General features: G+C 36.2%; 1 protein-coding gene across 1 annotated transcript in view; it reads right to left on the reverse strand.

Annotated features, from left to right (window-relative positions):
• Window positions 1-22,327, reverse strand: part of ODAD2 (outer dynein arm docking complex subunit 2) — a 189,555-nt gene that overhangs the window by 72,683 nt on the left and 94,545 nt on the right.

Here is a 22,327-nt window from a genome sequence, read left to right on the forward strand (position 1 = left end):
GGCAATTATTTAACAACAAAAAAAAGCTGCTTGACATAAGCATACCAGTTGCAGTAAATAAGAGGCTGGTCAAAAAAATTAAAAGAAAAATCTTAGAAGTGAGAAGTGTGTACAGAGATTTGAAAAACAACATATTCCTGGGAATCTAAAAGGCTACATACATGTGTCAGGTTGTGTGCACGCTCAGAAAAGATCTCAGAAGGCCTTAGTTTCTCACCTCTGGCTGACCCTGAGGTTCTATACAAGCAGAAGTGAAGTCTGAGAGTTGTAAACTGTAGTAATATTAATGCACACAGAACCCTTATCACAGGGTGGGAGACTTAAGAGTGCAAGGCATTTAAGGAAATATCTGTCAACTCATTTGTTGACCAATAAGCTGAGTAGAGACCTCTGGAGTCATGCATGACAAAAAATGCATATTTTACAGAATTAGCCCAAGATAGTTAATAACAAAATAAACAATAGCAAAAGCAACAACAAACAGCAACAAATACAGGCCACGGGAAGGGGAGAGTCTGACTTCTAGGATTTTCATATTTAATTATTTAAAATATTGCTTTTAACAAAAAATGTGATACATACAACAAAGGAGAAAAGTATGCCTCAAAGTATGCACCAGAGGAAAAAGCATTCAAGAGATTCTGACCCTCAGGAAGCTTGTATAATGTTGGCCTTATTAGAAAAACTTGAAAATCAGTTATTATAAACATATTTGCGAAACTAAAGGAAACTATGCCCCAAAAAAGTTTGAGAAAAACTTTTCAGGAAGTAGTGTGCATCAATAAAGAGAATTAAATTGTGTTAAAAATTAAATAGAAATTCTGGAGTTGAATTTCTTCAGTTTAGTTGAAAGTACAATAACTGAAATGAAAAATTCATTAGATGGGCTTAACAGCAGATTTGAGCAGGCAGAAGAGACACTCAGTGAGCATGATAGATGAGTCAATTCAGATTATCCAATGTGAACAGGCAGAAGAAATAAATGAAGTAACATAAGCATAGCTTCAGAGACCTGGGGGACATCATCAAGTATGCCAACATACACATATGAGCATTCTAGAAAAAAGGAGAAAGAGAAGAGAAAGAGGCAGAAAGGATATTTGAAAAAATAATGGCCAAAAGTTCTCCAAATTTGATGAGAAACTTTACATATGCAAGTATCTTAATGAATTTTATGTAGAATATACTCAAAGAGATCCCCAGTTAGGCACATCACAGTGAAACTATTGAAAGACAAAGAATCTTGAAAGTTGCAAGAGAAAATGACTCAAACAAGGGAACCTCATTAAGCTCAACAGCTGACTTTTCATCAGAAAGTGTAGAGATGTTACCAAGATGGTGAACTTGGAAGCTCCAAACCCTCATTCTCCTATGGAAACATTAAATAAACAACTACAGACTGACTCAATTTTATAAAAGCTTTGAAAATCAGCTCAGATATCTAAAGAAAATGCCAAACCACAAAAAATCCACACATGAAACATAAAATTTCCTGGCACTTTTATTTGCACTTTCTCCACCCCTTCTCTGGCACAGCATGGGGCAGTCAGGAGGCATTACTTTAAGTCTTATTTCCTTCCTTCAGCTGGAAGGACCAAAGTGGAAGTTGCTTGCCATGTTTTGGCCTATCTGTGGGCTACTTGAGGGACTGGTTTCTGTTTTATCTGACTCAGAGCTCAGACAGAACACCATGGCAGAGTCTAGATTTCAGCTAGCAGAAGCTATGAAAAGCAAGGGTAGATACTGTGGCCTAGGAAAACTTCAGGGAGACTGCAGACTCACAGACACCTGGGGGCAAGAGATTACAGGCACAGAAGTACAACTGAATGCCTAAGATCCCAAGAAGAAGCTGGGGTGAGCCTCTTTGGAAAATTAAGGCATTTAAGAACAGCCATGTATATGGGGGGAAAAAATTAAAAGCATACATACAGGCTCGGGTAGGATGAATGCTCAGAAAAGACCCAAGAAGACCTTCTGCTTTTACTCTGGGATGATCCCAGGCTCAGAAACTTGTTAATTAGTGAAGGTCTTCCGAGCTGGTCTGCAAAAACTGAGAGAAGTGGCTGTTTCTTTAAATGCCCAGTTTTCAACAGAAGATCTGAAGACATATGAAGAAACAGGAAAGCATGGCTTATGTAAGGGAACAAATCTCCCAAAACTGAAAAAAGAAAATACATCAGACTTACTAGACAAAGATGTTAAAACAACTGTCTTAAGTATATTGAAGGAACTAAAGAAAAACACAAATAATTAAAATAAATAAGGAAAATTATATATAAACAAAATGAGAATATAAACAAGGAGACAGAAAAAATAGGCCTGGCATGGTGGCTCACGCCTGTAATCCCAGCACTTTGGGAGGTCGAGGTGGGCAGATCACGAGGTCAAGAGATCGAAACCATCCTGGCCAACGTGGTGAAACCCTGTTTCTACTAAAAATACAATAATTAGCCAGGCATGGTGGCACGTGCCTGTAATCCCAGCTACGTGGGAGGCTGAGGCAGGAGAACGGCTTGAACCTTGGAGGTGGAGGTTGCAGTGAGCCAAGATCTCACCACTGCACTTCAGGCTGGGTGACAGAGTGAGACTCCATCTCAAAAAAATATATATATACATATAAAATATATATTATACATAATACATATAAAATATATATTATACATAATACATATAAAATATATATTATACATAATACATATAAAATATATATTATACATAATACATATAAAATATATAAAATATACAATATATTATATATTATATTATATTGTATTATATATTATATATTATATATATTATATATTATATATTATATATATTATATATAAAATATATAATACATAATATATATAAAATATATAATATATAATATATATAAAATATATAATATATATAAAATATATATTATATAATATATATAAAATATATAATATATATAATATATATCAACTATATATAAAATATATATAAAATATATAATATATAATATATAAAATATATAATATATAAAATATATAATATATAATATATAAAATATATAATATATAAAATATATATTATATATTTTATATAAAATATATAATATATATAAAATATATAATATATAATATATATAAAATATATAATATATATAAAATATATAATATATAATATATATAAAATATATAATATATATAAAATATATAATATATAATATATATAAAATATATAATATATATAAAATATATAATATATTATATATAATATATAATATGTAATATATATAAAATATATATTACATATTATATATAAAATATATAATATATGATATATATAAAATATATATTATATATAAAATATATATTATATATTATATAAAATATATAATATATAATATATATAAAATATATATCATATAATATATAAATATATATTAAATATATATCATATAATATATAAATATACATTATATAATATATAAATATATATTATATAATACATATAAAATATATATATTATATAATATATATAATATTATATATATATAAAATTATATATATAATATATATTAATATATATTAATATATAATATTAATATATTATGTATATTATATATTATATATATATAATATATAATATACATAATATATATTAATATATTATGTATATTATATATTATATATATATAATATATAATATACATAATATATATAAATATATATATTTGTTTGGATATATATATTTATATATAAAAATATATATTTGTTTGGATACATATATTTATATATAAAAAAATATATATATTTTTATATATCCAAACAAATTCTGGAACTGAAAAATACAATAACTAAATTGAAAAATTCACTATAGGATATAACAGCAGAAGAAGAAGTCAGTGAACATGAACACAGGTCATTTGAAATTATCAAGTCTGAAAAGCAAAAACCAAAACAACAAACAAAAAGAATGTGAGAAAAGGACAGGAAAATTATTTAAAGAAATAATGACCAAAAATGTCCCAAATTTAAGGAAAGAGATAGATATACAAATCCAATAATTCAAACAATTCCAAGTAGGACAAACAAAAAGATAATCACACCAAGACACCACATCCCCTAGTTGTTGAAAGACAAAGAGAGGTTCTTGAAAGTGAAAAAAAAAAGCAACATGTCATGTACAAGGGATCTCAACAATATACATATCAGTAGATTTCTCCAGAGAAGCTTTGCAGGCCAAAAGACAGTGAGATTACATATTTAAAGTGATAATAAAACTATAAACTGAACATTCGATATTGATCAAAACTGTCTTTCAAGAATGAAGAAAAAATTAGACTAACCTAGAGAAACAAGTTGAAGGATTTATTACTAGACTTGTCACACAAGAGATGCAAAAGAGAGTCCTACAAGTTGAAATAAAAGGATTCTACACAGTAACTTGAAGCCATACAAAAATATAAAGTTCTTTGGTAAAAATAAATAGATGAACAAATAAAAATAACAGTATTATAGTAATTTTGTAACTCCACTTTTTATTTTCTACAGGATTTAAAAGACAAATGCATAAAAATTATGCATGTCAATGAGTATGCAATATATAAAGATGTTATTTGTGGCATTCATAACGTAGTGTGTGGGTGGAGGGAAAAGTGGAGTTGTATACAATTGAAATGAAGTTACTATCAATTTAAGAGAGATTGTTATAACTTTAGAATGGTAGATGTAATCTCCATGTTAGTAACCACAAAGAAAATAACCATAAAATATACACAAAAGGAAATCAAAATGTGTCACTATAAAAAGATCAACTAAGCACAAAGAAAAGCAGTAATGAAGAAAATGAGGAATAAAAGGCTATAAAACATACAGAAAACAAAGCACAAAACAGCAAAAATAAGTGCTTTCCTATACTTTAAATGTAAATGGAATAAAGTCCCTAATCAAAATACATTGGCAAAATGGATTTTAAAAAAACAATTCTACAATATATTATTTACAAGAGCATCATTTTAGATTTAAGGATACACATAGGTTGAAAGTCAAATGTTGAAATAGGACATTCCATGCAAATAGTAATTAAAAGAGAGCAAGATTGTCCATACCAATAACAGACAAAATAGCCTTAAATCAAAAATTGTTGCAAGACACAAAGAAGGATATATAAAGGTCAATTCAAGAGGATGTAATAATTACAAACATACATGCACCAAACATGAAAGTTCTGAAATAAATGAAGCAAACATTGAGAGTTGAAGGGAAAAATAGGCAACTTCAATATCCCATTTCCCATCATGCATTGAACAACTAGAGAGAACATAAATAAGGAAATAGAAGACTTCAAAACACTATACACCAACTGTACCTAATGGACACATACAAAACACCCCACCCAACAACAGCAGAATACTCATTTTTCTCAAGTGTACAATAAACGTTCTCCAGGATAGACCATATATGAGGCCACAAAACAAGTCTTTAAAAATAAAAAATATTGAAGTCATATAAAGTATCTCTTCTGAACACAATGGAATAAAAATAGAAATTTGCAGCAGAAGGAAAAGTGGAAAATTCACAAATATGTGGAAATTAAACAACACACTTGTAAGCAACCAGTGTGTCAAAGAAGAAATCACACAAAACTAGAAAAACAACACATAAAATCAATGAAAGCAAGAGTTGGTTACTCAAAAAGATAAAAAAAATTCAGACTTTAAATTAGATTTTAAAAAAGTGAGAAGACCCAAATAACTAAAATTAGAAATAGAAAAGATTGTAAGAGAATAGTATGAACAGTTGTACACCAACAAGTTGGATAACCTAGATGAAATAGACAAATTTCTAGAAACAAACAACCTACCAAGACTGAATCATGAAGAAACAGAAAATCTGAACAGATCAGTAACGAGTAAGGAGACTTAAACAATAATAAACAGCCTCCCAACGAAGAAAAGGACACTTAAGGTGATTCTGTATCTTTGCTATTCTGAAATAGTGCTGTGATAAACATACAAGTACATGTATCTTTTTGATATGGCAATTTCTTTCCTTTGGGTAGATACCCAGTAGTGGTATTGCCAGATCAAATGGTAATTCTATTTTTAGTTCTTTGAGAAATCTCCATACAGTTTTCTATAGAAGTTACACTAATTTACATTCCCACCAACAGTGTATAAGTGTTCCCTTTTCTCCCCACCCTTGCCAACATACATTGTTTTTGTTTGTTTTACTTTTTAATAATAGCCATCCTGAATGGAGTAAGATGATATCTCACTGTGGTTTTTATTTGCATTTCTCTGATGATTGGTGATATTGAGCAGTTCTTCATATTCCTGTTGGCTATTTGTACGTCTTCTTTTGAAAAATGTCTATTCATGTTCTTTGCCCTCTTTTTAATGGGATTATTTTGTTGTTGAGTTGTTTGAGTTCCTTGTAGAATCTAGATATTAGTCCCTTGTCGGATATGTACTTTGCAAATATTTTCTCTCATTCTGTAGGTTTGTCTATTTATTCCGTTAATTATTACTTTGGCTGTGTAAAAGCTTTTAAATTTAATTAATTCTCATTTGTCTATTTTTGAGTTTGTGCCCACAATATATCCACATAACAAAACTGTACAGTACCCCTTAAATTTATACAAATAAAAAAATTTTTAAAAGACTTTCAACAAGGGTGTCAAAACTATTCAATGCGGAAAGTCTTTTCAAAAATGTTGTTGGGAAAACAAATGGTGTTGGATGTTCACATGCAAAAGATTACATTTGAATTCCTACCTTACACCATATGCAAAAATGTAACTCAAAATGGATTAAAGACCTAACCATAAGACCTGAAACTATAAAACTTTTAGAAGAAAACATCCAAAGCACAATGTAGCTGAAGTTCTAAGCATGTTGAGTTTAGGTCCAGAAACAGACAAAGCAGCATTTAGTTTAGATTTTACAGGACAATAAAACAAAGTGTTTCAGGCAAGGGTGCCAACTCTAATTCACTTCTTGAAAACAGTTATACAAAGGGGCTTCCACATGAAAGGAGATAGAAAAACATTACTACTAAAGGTTGCCTGTGGCTGCTTCTTATATGAAGCTGTGTGCCTAGAGAGATCAAGTTGGACCCAACCTTCTGACCAGAAACTGAGCAAGGGATAAGGAAGATTTCACACTTGGGGTAGTTGCTAAAGCAGGGGCTTGTTGGGTAGAAAAGCAGGCATGCTGGAAAAGGACAGTCTGCCTGAAAGAAGATGAAAGAAGAGAAAACAGCCACACTTTGATGGACACAGCATATCAAATTTGACATCAGAATAATTCCTAAGCACAGATATAATCATCATAAGTGATTCTCTCACACAGGAATTTTGCTCAGTAAGAAAGCTGGGGGGCCAGGCTGGAAAATGGAGAGGGATTTCTGAATTCCACTGTCTCTTAGTCTTATGATCTCATGGGTCTCTACTGGTGGTGTTGAAGCTCCACAACCTCAAAGTCTCTGCAGTCCCACATTTTGGTGTGCTGTCCCTCAGTCCCACTGTCCCACATTCTGATCTCACAGTTTCACACATGGACACTCCCATGGACTTCAAGTCTCCCAGCCCTGTGTACTCAATGATGTTGCAGCTTTGCAATTATGCATTCTCACAGTAGAACAGTCTCACGCTTAAGCAGCCCCGTGACCTCAGTTTTGTTGGCCAATTTGAGATTGGTGATCTCATGTTGATAATAATGGTAACTGGCCCAATTACATGAGTTTCTCCTGCAACATTCACCAGCCAGACTACAGTCATGGACAAGATGGATAAATGCTCTTTCCAGGGTTGGGAGTTCATTAGGCAGGTACCATGGAAAGAAAGACAGTATATGGACTTGAGGGTATTTGAAATGCAGTGAGTGCTATGCAATATATCCATGGAACAAAACTGCACTTGTACCCCATTTATACAAATAAAAAATGCATAATCAAAAAAATGGAGCAAGTACAATGATAGATCATGGAACAAATGTGTGCAATGAGGGAACTGAAGATAGCAAAAGGCTGGTGGATGGAAAAAACAGTGAGGTCAATGGGCAGGGAGCCTGATGGGGTCACAGTGCAATGGGAGTGCTTAAGCAAGTGAACTGGAAGAAGAGGCCATCTGGGGTCCCAGTCAGGTGTCTGAGTCAATGAATTTTGACATGGCACAGTTTCTGATCTGATCACGACAGCATGCATTGTTTGATGCTGGGCACTCTTGGCTGAGGTGAATATAATGACATAATTAATTTAATAGACGAAGTTATTAATTTAATAAGTAACTGAAAACTGATAACCAACTGTGCTTTCAAAATTAAGTGGTTAAGTGGTTTCATGAATAGCTAGTGGCTGGTACACAATTCTGTATATCCCTGTTTAGAATAGGCAATGCTTTTCGTTGTAAGTTACCATTTTGTACACTGTGTTACTCTTCTGTCAATTTCATCCCTTTGTAGACTAGCAGCCTCTATTGCAGCCCTCTGTGGAGTAGGGAATGGGAGCGCAGTAGTGGAGAGACAGGGAGGAGAAAGGAAAGTGATAGATTTGAGCTATGGCCAGTGATTCTTCCGGCTGTGCTCTGAAGACAGGCTTTTTAAGGCCCTCACTTTTGTTTGGACCCCTTATGTCCCCACTTGAAAATCTGGTATATATATATTTTAAAAAAAAACTTGTATTATCGTTCGTTACTCTAATCTTTTAGGATTTTAGGATCTGGGGGCCAGATGGGTGCATACTTAGAACTATTTGGTGACTGAAAATGACAACTGACCCCAAACAGGGAGGCAGAACCCAAATGCAGATTACATTTTAAAGACGTTTTGGATTTAGAAAAAAAAATTGATTATTTGGCACCATGTCATACAGCGATATATTCGACAGCCCAAACATGGCTAAATCAGAGCTTGTGTTTATAGCAGTATTCCTAGTATGAAACTAAACCCCTCCACAAGCCTTCTTCTCAAAGTTCTCATTGGCTCCCTGATTGGGCATGGCCCGTTGGGCAGCTGAAGTTAAACAGAGGGTGATGTCAAATTCCTGTCCTGTTTGATCAGCTGTGTTCTGTCACACCTGTGGTCAGGAAACTGGCCTCATCCATACTCAGTCCTCAACATTCCTGGCTAAATTACCCAAGCATGTATCCCAACCTCACAGAAATTAACTTCTCTTCTCTTTTGGGGAATCATTCTCAAATTCCTGACTGGCTTCTCAGTTTGGAGCAGAACTTTAGGTCACTGGTTTTCAAATTACTAGAGTTTTTTTTTCTTTTTTTTTTCCTTCAAGATCAAAACCAGACATTGTCTAAACAAGTAGCAAAATTAAGTTTAGGAAGGTTACAAGGCCAAATGATCTCATGGATATATATTACTGATTTGGAAGACATATTGAGTTTTCTTCCTAACCCAACAACTGACTTATTATACATTCAGAGTATTTATTCTAAGATAAGAATACTTGTTTTCTATCTAATTCATAAGGAAATGGTGATGATACATTAATATGAATTATACTAATTACTTCTTATGAAAATGCAAATATAGTTGAACATCTTTTTTTCTTAATAAAAACTTTTAAAAACTCATTAATGAAAGGAAGCAGAATTAAGGAAATTAAGCACTATCTTGCGATATTCACAAAACAAATAATATTAAAAATGCAATGATATTTAAGAAAAAATGTTTCTTACAAATGTTGGCAAAAGGCATGAAAATAATCGTGTGATATGACACAATTAAATTTTTATATAAATTTTCATATTTTTCAGTATCTTAATGTTCACGGAGCACAAATTTGAGTAGACTTTCTGCAGCAGACAGTTTTGCTTCTTAAGAACAAAGAATTTAATATATGGATTTTTACCAGATTCAGTTGCATTCTTTACATCACAACTTCATAATACTGAACACCTGTTCAACTACCCTTTTTCTCCAAAAATGTGTTTGATCGTTCAGCTTGAAAGAAACAGTTTTTCACTTCTATTTACAAATCTCTCACATTTTTCACAAAGCAGTTATTAGTTGAATCAGACTTACAGCTCTTGAAATTTACACATAACATCACTACAGAGGTCGAATCTTAGGATCTCTGTCCTTTTTAGCAATCTTAATAGGAAAAAAGAACTTTTCTTAGACATAACACAGAAAAGATCTTAAATGGTAAATGTTCAAATAAAACTTCTTTAAAAATATGCAGATTATTTTTTATGACTAGTTCACTTTAGTTTGACCTTCTGTTCTTGGGTTCTTGATAGACTAAAAAAGACCGTGCGGCTTTCTAAGTGAAGATGCTTATTTCCTGTCTTAAATTATTTCGAGGTTTACAAAGTGATCTTTGTAAAACAGACTCTCATTTCACACTCCGATTTTCCTATCAGATAACGAATGGACCGATAATTTTTAAGCTGGAAAAACATATCTGTTTCACATAGTACATTTTATTTATCACCAATAAGCTATCAATAACTATTACATACTTGCTTTCTCCAAAAAGAAGTCAAGTTTTAAACTTAACTGAAACACTAGTCTACCAACAAAAAGGTCAATATTTCTTATTACAAAAATCCCACATTCCATTTGTTTTATGCATTTAATAACAAAATAATTATAACACAAAAGCAATGTCAACTTACACTGTGAATCTTTATTTCTCTCAATTATCCTGTAATTCATTACTGAAGTCTTTGATTCTGCTACTTCGTTGCCTGGCTCAATCACTGATAGGTAGCTTTAAATGTTTCCAACAAGAAAAGATGTACTACGGCCGGGTGTGGTAACTCACGCCTGTAATCCCAGCACTTCGGGAGGCTGAGGCGAGCAGATCACTTGTGGTCAGGAGTTTGAGACCAGCCTGACCAACATGGCAAAACCCTGTCTCTACTAAAAGTACAAAAATTAGCCAGGCATGGGGGTGCATGCTTGTCCATTCCTGTAATCCCAGCTACTCGGGAGGCTGAGGCAGGAGAATCGCTTGAACCCGGGAGGCAGAGGTTGCAGTGAGCCAAGATCACACTACTGCCCTCCAACCTGGGCGACAGAGCCAGACTCCTTCTCAAAAAAAAAGAAGAAGAAAAGAAAGAAAGAAAAGTAAAAGAAAAGAGAAAAGAAATAAAGAAAAGATGTTCTACATTCACTAGAAGCAATATTCACATCTTATTTTCTTAACACATACATCTGAAAATGTGTTCTAATGTGTATAACAATATAAAAAAACGGATAACATCTGGTTTGAACAGTTGACATTTCACCATGTCCACACCACAGGGACACATATATACATGGTGAACTTAGGTTTCAAGATGCCTGACAGACGTGGTAGGGGCGCTGAAGTAGCAACAGCTTGTCTAAAGGCGTAACTGGTGCTTTCTTCCCTTTCATGTGGCTCTCAGCTATAATTAACAATGGCTGGTTTTTGCAGCATTACTGTCAGTGCCATTAATCCAAACAAAGACGTTATTTATTTCAAAGTGATGCCAAATCCTATGACTCATAAGTTAATAAGTCTAAAGTTATTTGCAAAAGCATTGTAGGTGAAAACAATGTAGAAATGCTTCCGTACAAAATAAAAGGCAATTCTTTCCTAGAAAGCTGAGCCATTAACTTACCTAAATAGGACAGGGGCAGTGACGGGGAGAAAGAAAGGGCTATACTATTTGGTATGATCTCTTCTTCTAGTTCCACTGTTTTATTGCAAGCTGGATGCCCCAGCATATTCAAAAAACATTTCCCATCCCTACTGTCCCTCAGAATTTATAACCTTATTAGAAGGCCAGGTGTGGTGGCTCAGGCCTGTAATCCCAGTGCTTTGGGAGGCCGAGGTGGGTGGATCACCTGGAGCCTGGAGTTTGAGATCATCCTGGGCAACAGAGCAAGACCCTATCTTGATCTGAAAAAGTTAGCCAGGCATGGTGGCTCAGGCCTGGAGTCCTAACTACTCTGGAGGCTGAGGCAGCAGGATTGCTTGAGCCCAGGAGATTGACATTGCAGTGAGCAAATGTGCCACTGTGATCCAGCCTGGGCCAAGAGTGAGACCCCGTCTCTAAAAAATAAATATTTAAATAAATAAGTAAACAAATACATAAATAATCTTATTAGAAAACAAGTTTAATCCATCTAAAAATCATAGAACTTACAAAATATTCATTGAAAATGCTAAATTCAATATAACCAAGTGGGGAAAGTTTTGGATAGTGATATAAATACAACATGAGACCTCAAAAAAATTCCAAGTACACATAACCTCCATGGATATACATTTACATGTATCTTTGGTCATATCATTTCCCACTAATCCAAAAGGCAGTTGATCGTAAAATAAACTATTATTTTATGTACCACCAAGAAAATCACCACTGATTAACCTATGATATAAAGTTACTGATAAAACAAATATCTGGGGAGCTATGCTAAAATTTTTACCAAAGGGTCAGCAGTAACTATTTTCTCTCCCTGTGTGAAAGAACATTCTAGAAAGGCTTAAAAGAAATTTTTTTTGAGACAGGGTCTTGCTTTGTTGCCCAGGCTTGAGTGCAGTGGCGCAATCACGGCTCACTGAAGCCTCAACCTCCCAGGCTCAAGCAATCCTCCCACCTCAGTCTCCAGAGTAGCTGGGACTACAGGCATGTGCATTAAAAAAAAAAAAAAAAATTTGTTGTAGAGGAGTCTCCCTATGCTCCCCCAGCTGACCTCAAAATCCTGAGTTGAAGCAATCCTCCCCACTTGGCCTCTCAAGTTCTGGGGTCACAAGTGTGAGCCACTTTGCCCGGCTTCAAATGAAATTTTTGTTTCACTCAACCTCACTGTTCCTTAACACTGGAAACTTAATTATGTAAATGAATTATGATATATCCATACAATATAATACTATATAGCCAAAGAAAATTAGACAGGGATATGGAAAGACATACAGAGAGTATTAGAGAGAGACTCACTAGTCATCGGTACGAAAAAAAAAAAAAAACTGTTGGCTCTTAATATCAGTTATCCCCAAGTGCTAAAATTACAGGTGATTTTTTTAATTTGCTTTTCTTTAGTTTCTAAAACTTACATAATGAACATGTAAGCACACACAAACTCATTTAATTCTTGAGGTTTACAACTTTTCATAGCAGATGGCTTACAAAAACAACTCTGTCTTACTTGCATACCTCAGACCTGGGCACCAAAACGATAGCCACTAACTACATGTAACTATTTATACTTTTATATTTTTATTTCCTATTTGAGATGGAGTCTAGCTCTGTCACCCAGTGCACTGGAGCAATCTTTGCTCACTACAACTGCAGCCTCCCGGGTTCAAATGATTCTTGTGCCTCCCAAGTAGGTGGGATTACAGGCATGCACCACCAAGCCTAGCTAATTTTTGTATTTTTAGTAGAGATGGGGTTTTGCCATGTTGGCCAGGCTGGGTCTTGAACTCCTGGCTTCCAGCTATTCACCCGCCTCGGCCTCCCAAAGTGCTGGGATTATAGACATGAGCCACCACACCTGACCTAAACTTTAATTAAAACTACATATAACTCAAAATTCAGTTATTTGGCCCTACTAGTCACATTCCAAGCACTGAATAGCCACATGTGGCTAGTAGTTGCCGTATCTGAACAATACCTTTTCATCATCACGCAAAGTGCTATTGATAGAGTTGCCCTAACCATGGTTTGATTCAGATCTGTGTAAATAATGAGATGCTATTATTAAACAGTATAAATGTGCTTTCTTGCCTCTTGCCTTTCTGAGCACATGACCTCTGTCATATTCTACTCCTGAAGTACCCTTCTGCCTTGGAAGAATGTGATTTGTAGAAGGATGCAAGGTGGGAGACAAATATAATATTCAGCTTCTGACCCTGAAAAATAGGACCTTTTAAGAAGAAACAGCCTTGCAAATCAGGCCACTTTCTTAAGGAAAGATGCTTTAAATTTCCCTCTCTCTCATTTCAAGCGTTCACTAGACAAGTGTCTTCAACATTTTGCTCACATATCCCAATGCACTTTTGAAAAGCTGTGTATCTTCTTCATCTCTTTTGAATTGACATCTAAAAATGTTCATCATGAATTTAGCCACAAAGATTTACTTTCTGATATTATACACGTCAATGAAATTTTGTCCCTGCATATTTAGTTAATTCAATAAATGGAAATATCTTCCTTATTACCTAATCATAAAAGCCAGTGCTCATTGTTGAAATAATCAGCCAAATTAGTAATCTGCTAGGAAAAGTCTGACTTTGATTTTTTAAATTCATATCAAGGTATTAATTAGGATCCCTTTGATAACTTTCTCACTTCTGGATTGAAATTCAAAGATATCAATGGGTAGGCAATATTCAAATTCAAATACATAGATTGATAGGTAATAGATGGATGATTGATTGAAAGATAGAGAGATAGATAAGCAGGCCATGCGTTTGTTGCCTGGATAAAATAAGGAGGTGCCTCTTTCAGTATTCCTTTCTATTCTTGCTCTTCTGGTTTTGCTCTTCCTGGACTTGCCCTCAGGAATTAGGCATTCTAGAACCATCCTTTTGCTTGGTGCTCTAGAAATCTTTTACAGTACTCAGAGCAATGTGCTTATAGGATTAAGGAACAGTGAGAGTCAGGCCTGTCTTTTTTTCTCCATCTGTGCTTGTGTATGTGTACTCTTTCTAGATACGTAGATATATGTATATAGATATAGATATATAGATACACGCACAAAATCACACACACATGCCTCTTCCATGTTTATCACTTCTTAAACCTGAGCTATCTTCTGGATTTCATACTAGCCTCCTTCTCTTAATAGCTGAGCTTCTAGAAAAAACTATGAATCCTTTTTTCCTCTATTTCCTCCCCTCAATTCATTTCTCGCTCCAGTGCCATCCAACTTAAACTCTCGCCTCTCAGTGGAAATGGCTATGACCATGACCGCCTAATTCCTGTACTTAATGTACTCTTTTCACTTTTCAAGGGAAATTTCTTCTTAGGGGTAAATAATACTGTTGAACATTCTCCCTCCCTCTTGATTTCTCTCCTTTCTTGGCTTTTTTGTAATCAAGTTCTCCTGGTTTTCCCATCCCCTTCCCACCCGCCTGCCTTCCTTCTTTACTTCACTCTGTCATTGGTGGTCTCCTCTCACTCCAGTCCTTCTCCCTTCCACCTACACTCAGACCTCCACTACCTCCTAAAGGCTAATGAGCCCTACTCATATATCTCCATCCAGAATTCTCTCCTGACATCCAGATTCGTGTATTCAAATGACTGGACATCTCTACCTGGAGGAAGGCAACTCCATCATCTTTTCCTCAGACGATGTTATTCCCATGTTTGGTAAAAATTCTATCATGTTCCTAGCTGTCAACATTAAAGGAAAAAAATCCAAAATTCAAACATCCAATCACTCACCAATTCCTGATTCTACTTTTCAATTCTTTCTTATATTGTCTCTTCTCTCCATCCACACTGCCATGGTGTTAGGTCAAATTTTAATCATTTTCATCTGAACTACTGTAATAGCCCAATTTGTCACCCATTCTTACATGGTTAATTTTCTAATTAGCCATGTGGCTCATGTCACTTTCTTGTTGACGATTCTTCAAATGTTCGTGTTGCCGCAATGATAAATGCATACAAGAGAGGGCAGTTCCTGGTGAGAGATGTGATCAAGCAGAGATCTTTTTCAGGAGGCTGTCTTTCCTTTAAGACAAGAAGAGGGCTGGAGGCAGGGAGTATTCAGAGGGTAGGTGAAGTTCAAGAGAAATGGAACAGGAAGAAGCTCTTTTAGTAGCCTAGGATCTAGTTTAGACCTTGGGGCCAAGAGCAAAGAGAGAGGTGGGCTGGGTCATGTTTTAGGCTGCTTGCATACGAGACCAGCCAGATATTCAGGAAAGAAAGCCCATGTGAGAGTAATGAATATGAAAATACTGAAAAATCTTTTAAGCCCAATAATAGATAATTAGATTTGGAGTTGAAATTCATAAGAAGACAGAACACACTTTACATATAATAATAGCACTAAGCAGAAATAATATCTATCAAAATGGCAACTCACCAATGATAATATTAAATTTGACATTTAAACATAGATTTTCAATGACCATTGACAGTTAATCAGTATCTATAACATCCTTTTTTAGGAAAGGGAAAGGACTTTAGTTATTATTATATTAGTTATGATTATTTAGCCATATTCATCTTAGTATTCATCCTTTCTACTAAATTTGTGGTTTTGCCAAATATATCTTCAATTTCCAAAAAAATCAGTTTTAAGCCTATGAATTTTTAATAACAGTTTATGTGAACCCTTAGGTGTTTCTGAGAATATTAATTTTAAAATTATTTCATTCCTTACATTATCTCTGTTTCTTCTGAAGTCAGTTCTGCTAGTTCATGTGAGTGTGTGTCTTTAACATGGTTAGTATTCCTTAAATATATAGTGATCTTTGTTTAAATTTATGAATGAAGGACTGGACTGGTTAGTTAAAGTGACTGATTAAGATTATCCTTCAAGGATTTGTATCAATCTTTCCCCAGTTGGCTTATTTCTTTCTCTGTAAACAATATTATTTAAATTTGGCACTTTAAAAAATATATTTGAACTTTAATAGGAATTATATTATATATCTATTTCTGCAAGTTTTTATTTTGTTCAACATATTTGTGATATGTATTGATATTGACGAATACATTGCCAAAATACATTGATTTTTCACTGCTGCAATGTATAACATAGTGTGATTCCAGTAAAGATTTGAGATCTTTTAAATTTTTTGGCTGTGATAACAAATGATTCCATTAATGGGTTTATAATAGGTCTCCTCTATTCCAAACACATATTACAATTCACTTTTTAAAAAATATTATATTTAGGATGACATTTAGAGTCAAGTTAAATTTATTGTAGAACTATCCTTTATATAAAAATATTCAACAAGACCTAGGCAAGGTGGCCAAATAGGAACAGCTCTGGTCTGCAGCTCCCAGTGAGATCGACACAGAAAGTGGGTGATTTCTGCATTTCCAACTGAGGTACCCATCTCATCTCATTGGGACTTGTTAGACAGTGGGTACAGCCCACGGAGGGCAAGCAGAAGCAGATTGGGGCGTCACCTCACTTGGGAAGCACAAGGGGTCAGCGAAATCCCTCCCCTAGCCAAGGGAAGGGGGAGTGTGGGACTGTGCCATGAGGAACAGTATACTCTGGCCCAGATACTACACTTTTCCCACGGTCTTTGCAACCCGCAGACCAGGAGATTCCCTCAGGTGCCCACACCACCAAAGCCATGGGTTTCAAGCACAAAACTGGGGGGCCATTTCAGCAGACACCCAGCTAGCTGCAGGAGTTTTTTTTTCATACCCCAGTGGTGCCCGGAATGCCAGCAAGACAGAACTGTTCACTCTCCTGGAAAGGAGGCTGAAGCCAGGGAGCCAAGTGGTCTAGCTCAGCAGATCCCACTCCCACGGAGCCCAGCAAGCTAAGATCCACTGGCTTGAAATTCTCGCTGTGGGCATAGCAGTCCAAAGTCGACCTGGCATGCTCAAGCTTGGTGGGGGAGGGGAGTCTGCCATTACTGAGGCTTGAGTAGGTAGTTTTCCCCTCACAGTGTAAACAAAGCCTCCAGGAAGTTCGAACTGGGCGGAGCCCACCACAGCTCCGCAAAGCCACTGTAGACAGACTGCCTCTCTAGATTCCTCCTCTCTGGGCAGGGCATCTCTGAAAGAAAGGAAGCAGCTCCAGTCAGGAGCTTATACATAAAACTCCCATCTCCCTGGGACAGAACACCTGGGGGAAGGGGTGGCAGCGGGCACAGCTTCATCTAACTTAAACATTCCTGTCTGCTGGCTCTGAAGAGAGCAGTGGATCTCTCAGCACAGCGCTCAAGCTCTGCTAAGGGACAGACTGCCTCCTCAAGTCGGTCTCTGACCCCAGTGCCTCCTTACTGGGAGACACCTCCCAGCAGGGGTGGACAGACACCTTATATAGGAGAGCTCTGGCTGGCATTTGGCAGGTGCCCCTCTAGGACAAAGCTTCCAGAGGAAGGAACAGGCAGCAATCTTTGCTGTTCTGCAGCCTCCGCTCATGATACCCAGGCAAACAGGGTCTGGAGTGGGACTCCAGCAAACTCCAGCAGACCTGCAGCAGAGAGGCCTGACTGTTAGAAGGAAAACTAACAAACAGAAAGGAATAGCATCAACATCAACAAAAAGGACGTCCACAAAAAATCCCCATCTGAAGGTCACCAACCTCAAAGACCAAAGGTAGATAAATCCACAAAGATGGGGAAAAACCAGCACAAAAAGGCTGAAAATTCCAAAAACCAGAACATCTCTTCTCCTCCAAAGGATCATAACTCCTCACCAGCAAGGGAACAAAACTGGAAGAATGAGTTTGACGAATTGACAGAAGTAGGCTTCAGAAGGTGAGTAATAACAAACTCGTCTGAGCTAAAGGAGCATGTTCTAACCCAAGGCAAGGAAGCAAAGAACCTTGAAAAACAGGTTAGAGAAATTGCTAACTAGAATAATCACTTTAGAGAAGAACAGAAATGACCTGATGGAGCTGAAAAACACAGCAAAAGAACTTCGTGAAGCATACACAAGTATCAATAGCTGAATTGATCAGGCGGAAGAAAGGTTATCAGATATTGAAGGTCATCTTAGTGAAATAAAGCATGAAGACAAGATTAGAGAAAAAAGTATGAAAAGGAACGAATGAAGCCTCCAAGAAATATGGGACTATGTGAAAAGACCAAACCTACTTTTGATTGGTGTACCTGAAAGTGACAGGGAGAATGGAACCAACTTGGAAAACACTCTGCAGGATATTATCCAGCAGAACTTCCCCAACCTAGCAAGACAGGCCAACATTCAAATTCAGGAAATACAGAGAACACCACAAAGATACTCCTCGAGAAGAACAACCCCAAGACACATAATCATCAGATTCAGCAAGATTGAAATGAAGGAAAAAATCTTAAGGCAGCCAGAGAGAAATGTTGGGTTACCCACAAAGGGAAGCCCATCAGACTAACAGTGGATCTCTCTGCAAAAACTCTACAAGCCAAAAGAGAGTGGGGGCCAATATTCAACATTCTTAAAGAAAAGAATTTTCAACCCAGAGTTTCATATCCAGCCAAACTAAGCTTCATAAGCGAAGGAGAAATAAAATCCTTTACAGACAATCAAATGCTGTGAGATTTTGTCACCACTAGGACTGCCTTATGAGAGCTCCTGAAGGAAGCACTAAATATGGAAAGGAAAAACCGGGACCAGCCACTGCAAAAACATACCAAATTGTAAAGACCATCAACACTATGAAGAAACTATATCAACTAATGGGCAAAATAACCAGCTAGCATCAAAATGACAGGATCAAATTCACACATAATAATATTAACCTTAAATGTAAATAGGCTAAATGCCCCAATTAAAAGACATAGATTGGCAAATTGGATAAAGATCAAGACCCATCGGTGTGCTATATTCAGGAGACCCATCTTACGTGCAAAGACAGACATAGGCTCAAAATAAAGGAATAGAGGAATCTTTACCAAGCAAATGGAAAGCAAAAAAAGCAGGGGTTGCAATCCTAGTCTCTGATAAAACAGACTTTAAACCAACAAAGATCAAAAAAGACAAAAAAGGGCATTGCATAATGGTAAAGGGATCAATGCAACAAGAAGAGCTAACTGACCTAAATATATATGCACCCAGTACAGGAGCGCCCAGATTCATAAAACAATTCTTGGAGACCTACAAAGAGACTTATACTCCAACATAATAATACTGGGAGACTTTAACACACACTGTCAGTATTAGATCAACGAGACAGAAAATTAACAAGGATATTCGGGACTTGAACTCAGCTCTGGAACAAGCGAACCTAATAGACATCTACATAACTCTCCACCCCAGATCAACAGAATATACATTCTTCTCAGCACCACATCACACTTATTCTAAAATTGACCACAAAATTGGAAGTAAAACACTCCCCAGCAAATGCAAAAGAACGGAAATGATAACAAACAGTCTCTCGGACCACAGTGCAATCAAATTGGAACTCAGGATTAAGAAACTCTCTCAAAACCACACAACTAAATGGAAACTGAACAACCTGCTCCTGAATGACTACTGGGTAAATAACGAAATTAAGGCAGAAATAAATAAGTTCTTTGAAATCGATGAGAACAATGACACAATGTACCAGAATCTATGGGAAATAGCTAAAGCAGTGTTTAGAGGGAAATTTATAGCACTAAATGCCCACAAGAAAAAGCAGAAAAGATCTAAAATCGACACCCTAACATCACAATTATAAGAACTAGATAAGCAAGAGCAAACAAACTCAAAAGCTAGCAGAAGACAAGAAATAACTAAGATCAGAGCAGAACTGAAGGTGATAGAGACAGGAAAAACTCTTCAAAAAATCAATGAATCCAGGAGCTGGTTTTTTGAAAACATTAACAAAATAAATAGACTGCTAGCAAGACTAATAAAAAAGAAAAGAGAGAAGAATCAAATAGACACAATAAAAAATGATACAGGGGAGATCACCACTGATCCCACAGAAATACAAACTACCATCAGAGAATGCTATAAAAACCTTTACACAAATAAACTAGAAAATCGAGAAGAAATGGATAAATTCCTGGACACATACACCCTCCCAAGTCTAAACCAGGAAGAAATCAAATCACTGAATAGACCAATAACAAGTTCTGAAATTGAGGCAGTAATTAATAGCCCACCAACCAAAAAAAGCCCAGGATCAGATGGACTCACAGCAGAATTCTACCAGAGGTACAAAGAGGAGCTGGGACCATTCCTTCTGAAACCATTCCAAGCAACAGAAAAAGAGGGACTCCGCCCTTACTCATTTTATGAGACCAGCATCATCCCCATACCAAAACCTGGCAGAGACACAACAAAAAAAATAAAATGTCAAGCCAATGTCCCTGATGAACATCGATGCAAAAATCCTCAATAAAATACTGGTAAACCGAATCCAGCAGCACATCAAAAAGCTTACCCAACACGATCAAGTCAGCTTCATCCCTGGGATGCAAGGCTGGTTCAACATATGCAAATCAATAAACGTAATCCATCACATAAACAGAACCAGTGACAAAAACCACATGATTATCTCAATAGATGCAGAAAAGGCCTTCCATAAAATTCAACACTCATTCATGCTAAAAACTCTCAATAAACTAATTATTGATGGAATGTATCTCAAAATAATAATAACTGTTTATGACAAACCCACAGCCAATATCATACTGAATGGGCAAAAGCTGTAAGCATTCCCTTTGAAAACCAGCACAAGACAAGGATGCCCTCTCTCACCACTGCTATTCAATATAGTATTGGAAGTTCTGGCCGGGGCAATCAGGCAAGAGAAAGCAATAAAGAGTATTCAAATAGGAAGAGAGGAAGTCAAATTGTCTTTGTTTGCAGATGGCATGATTGTATATTTAGAAAACCCCATCGTCTCAGCCGAAAATCTCCTTAAGCTGATAAGCAACTTCAGCAAAGTCTCAGGATACAAAATCAATGTGCAAAAGTCATAAGCATTCCTATACACCAATAATAGACAAAGAGAGAGCCAAATCATGAGTGAACTCTCATTCACAATTGCTACAAAGAGAATAAAATACCTAGGAATAGGGCCATCTGAGGCCTCCAGTGCGGTACCTCCTATTAGATACAGCTGAGGCCCCACCAATACATGCAAGAAACCCTTCTCCTCTGAAAAGCTGGTGTCACAGGCTGCCTGTCATTTCCATGAGTTCTATGGTCACACCAAGACAAGGGTGTCCACCAACCAGGGAGACCACTGTCCCAACCAGAAAGACTTCCTGTAACTCCTCTTCCTCCCCTCTGGGGTTCCCTTTAGACCTTCTCAAGATAATACAATCTATGTTTTCTCCAAATAAGGACTACCTTTTGCCAAAAAGGGTATATGCAGACAACAATCTGAGGTTTGGAGTTTTAAAAAACTCTTTTGACCACTATGTTGACTACTCCCCAAACTGTTTCCTCATACAGAATGACCCACACCTTAGTTTAGCTCCTATCAGCTCTGTAAGCATAAATGACTAAGAAATTAACAATAGCTTTCCACGTGATAGGGCTCCTGCAATGTGGTGCACATTCCTAAAGCCTTCCAGACTTTCTGTAAGAAGTGTGGCAAGCACCAACCCCACAAAGTGGCACAGGACAAGAAAGGCAAGGATGCTGTGTATGCGCAGGGAACATGGCGTCATGGCAGGAAGCAGAGCGGGAATCTTGGGCTGAGTACTCAGGAGGCTGAGGCATGAGAATTGCTTAAGCCCAGCAGGTGGAGGTTACAGTGAGCTGAGATCACGCCACTGCA

The sequence above is a fragment of the Pan troglodytes genome, chromosome 8, assembly GCF_028858775.2.
Source record: "Pan troglodytes isolate AG18354 chromosome 8, NHGRI_mPanTro3-v2.0_pri, whole genome shotgun sequence".
NCBI classification, from domain to species: Eukaryota; Metazoa; Chordata; class Mammalia; order Primates; family Hominidae; genus Pan; species Pan troglodytes.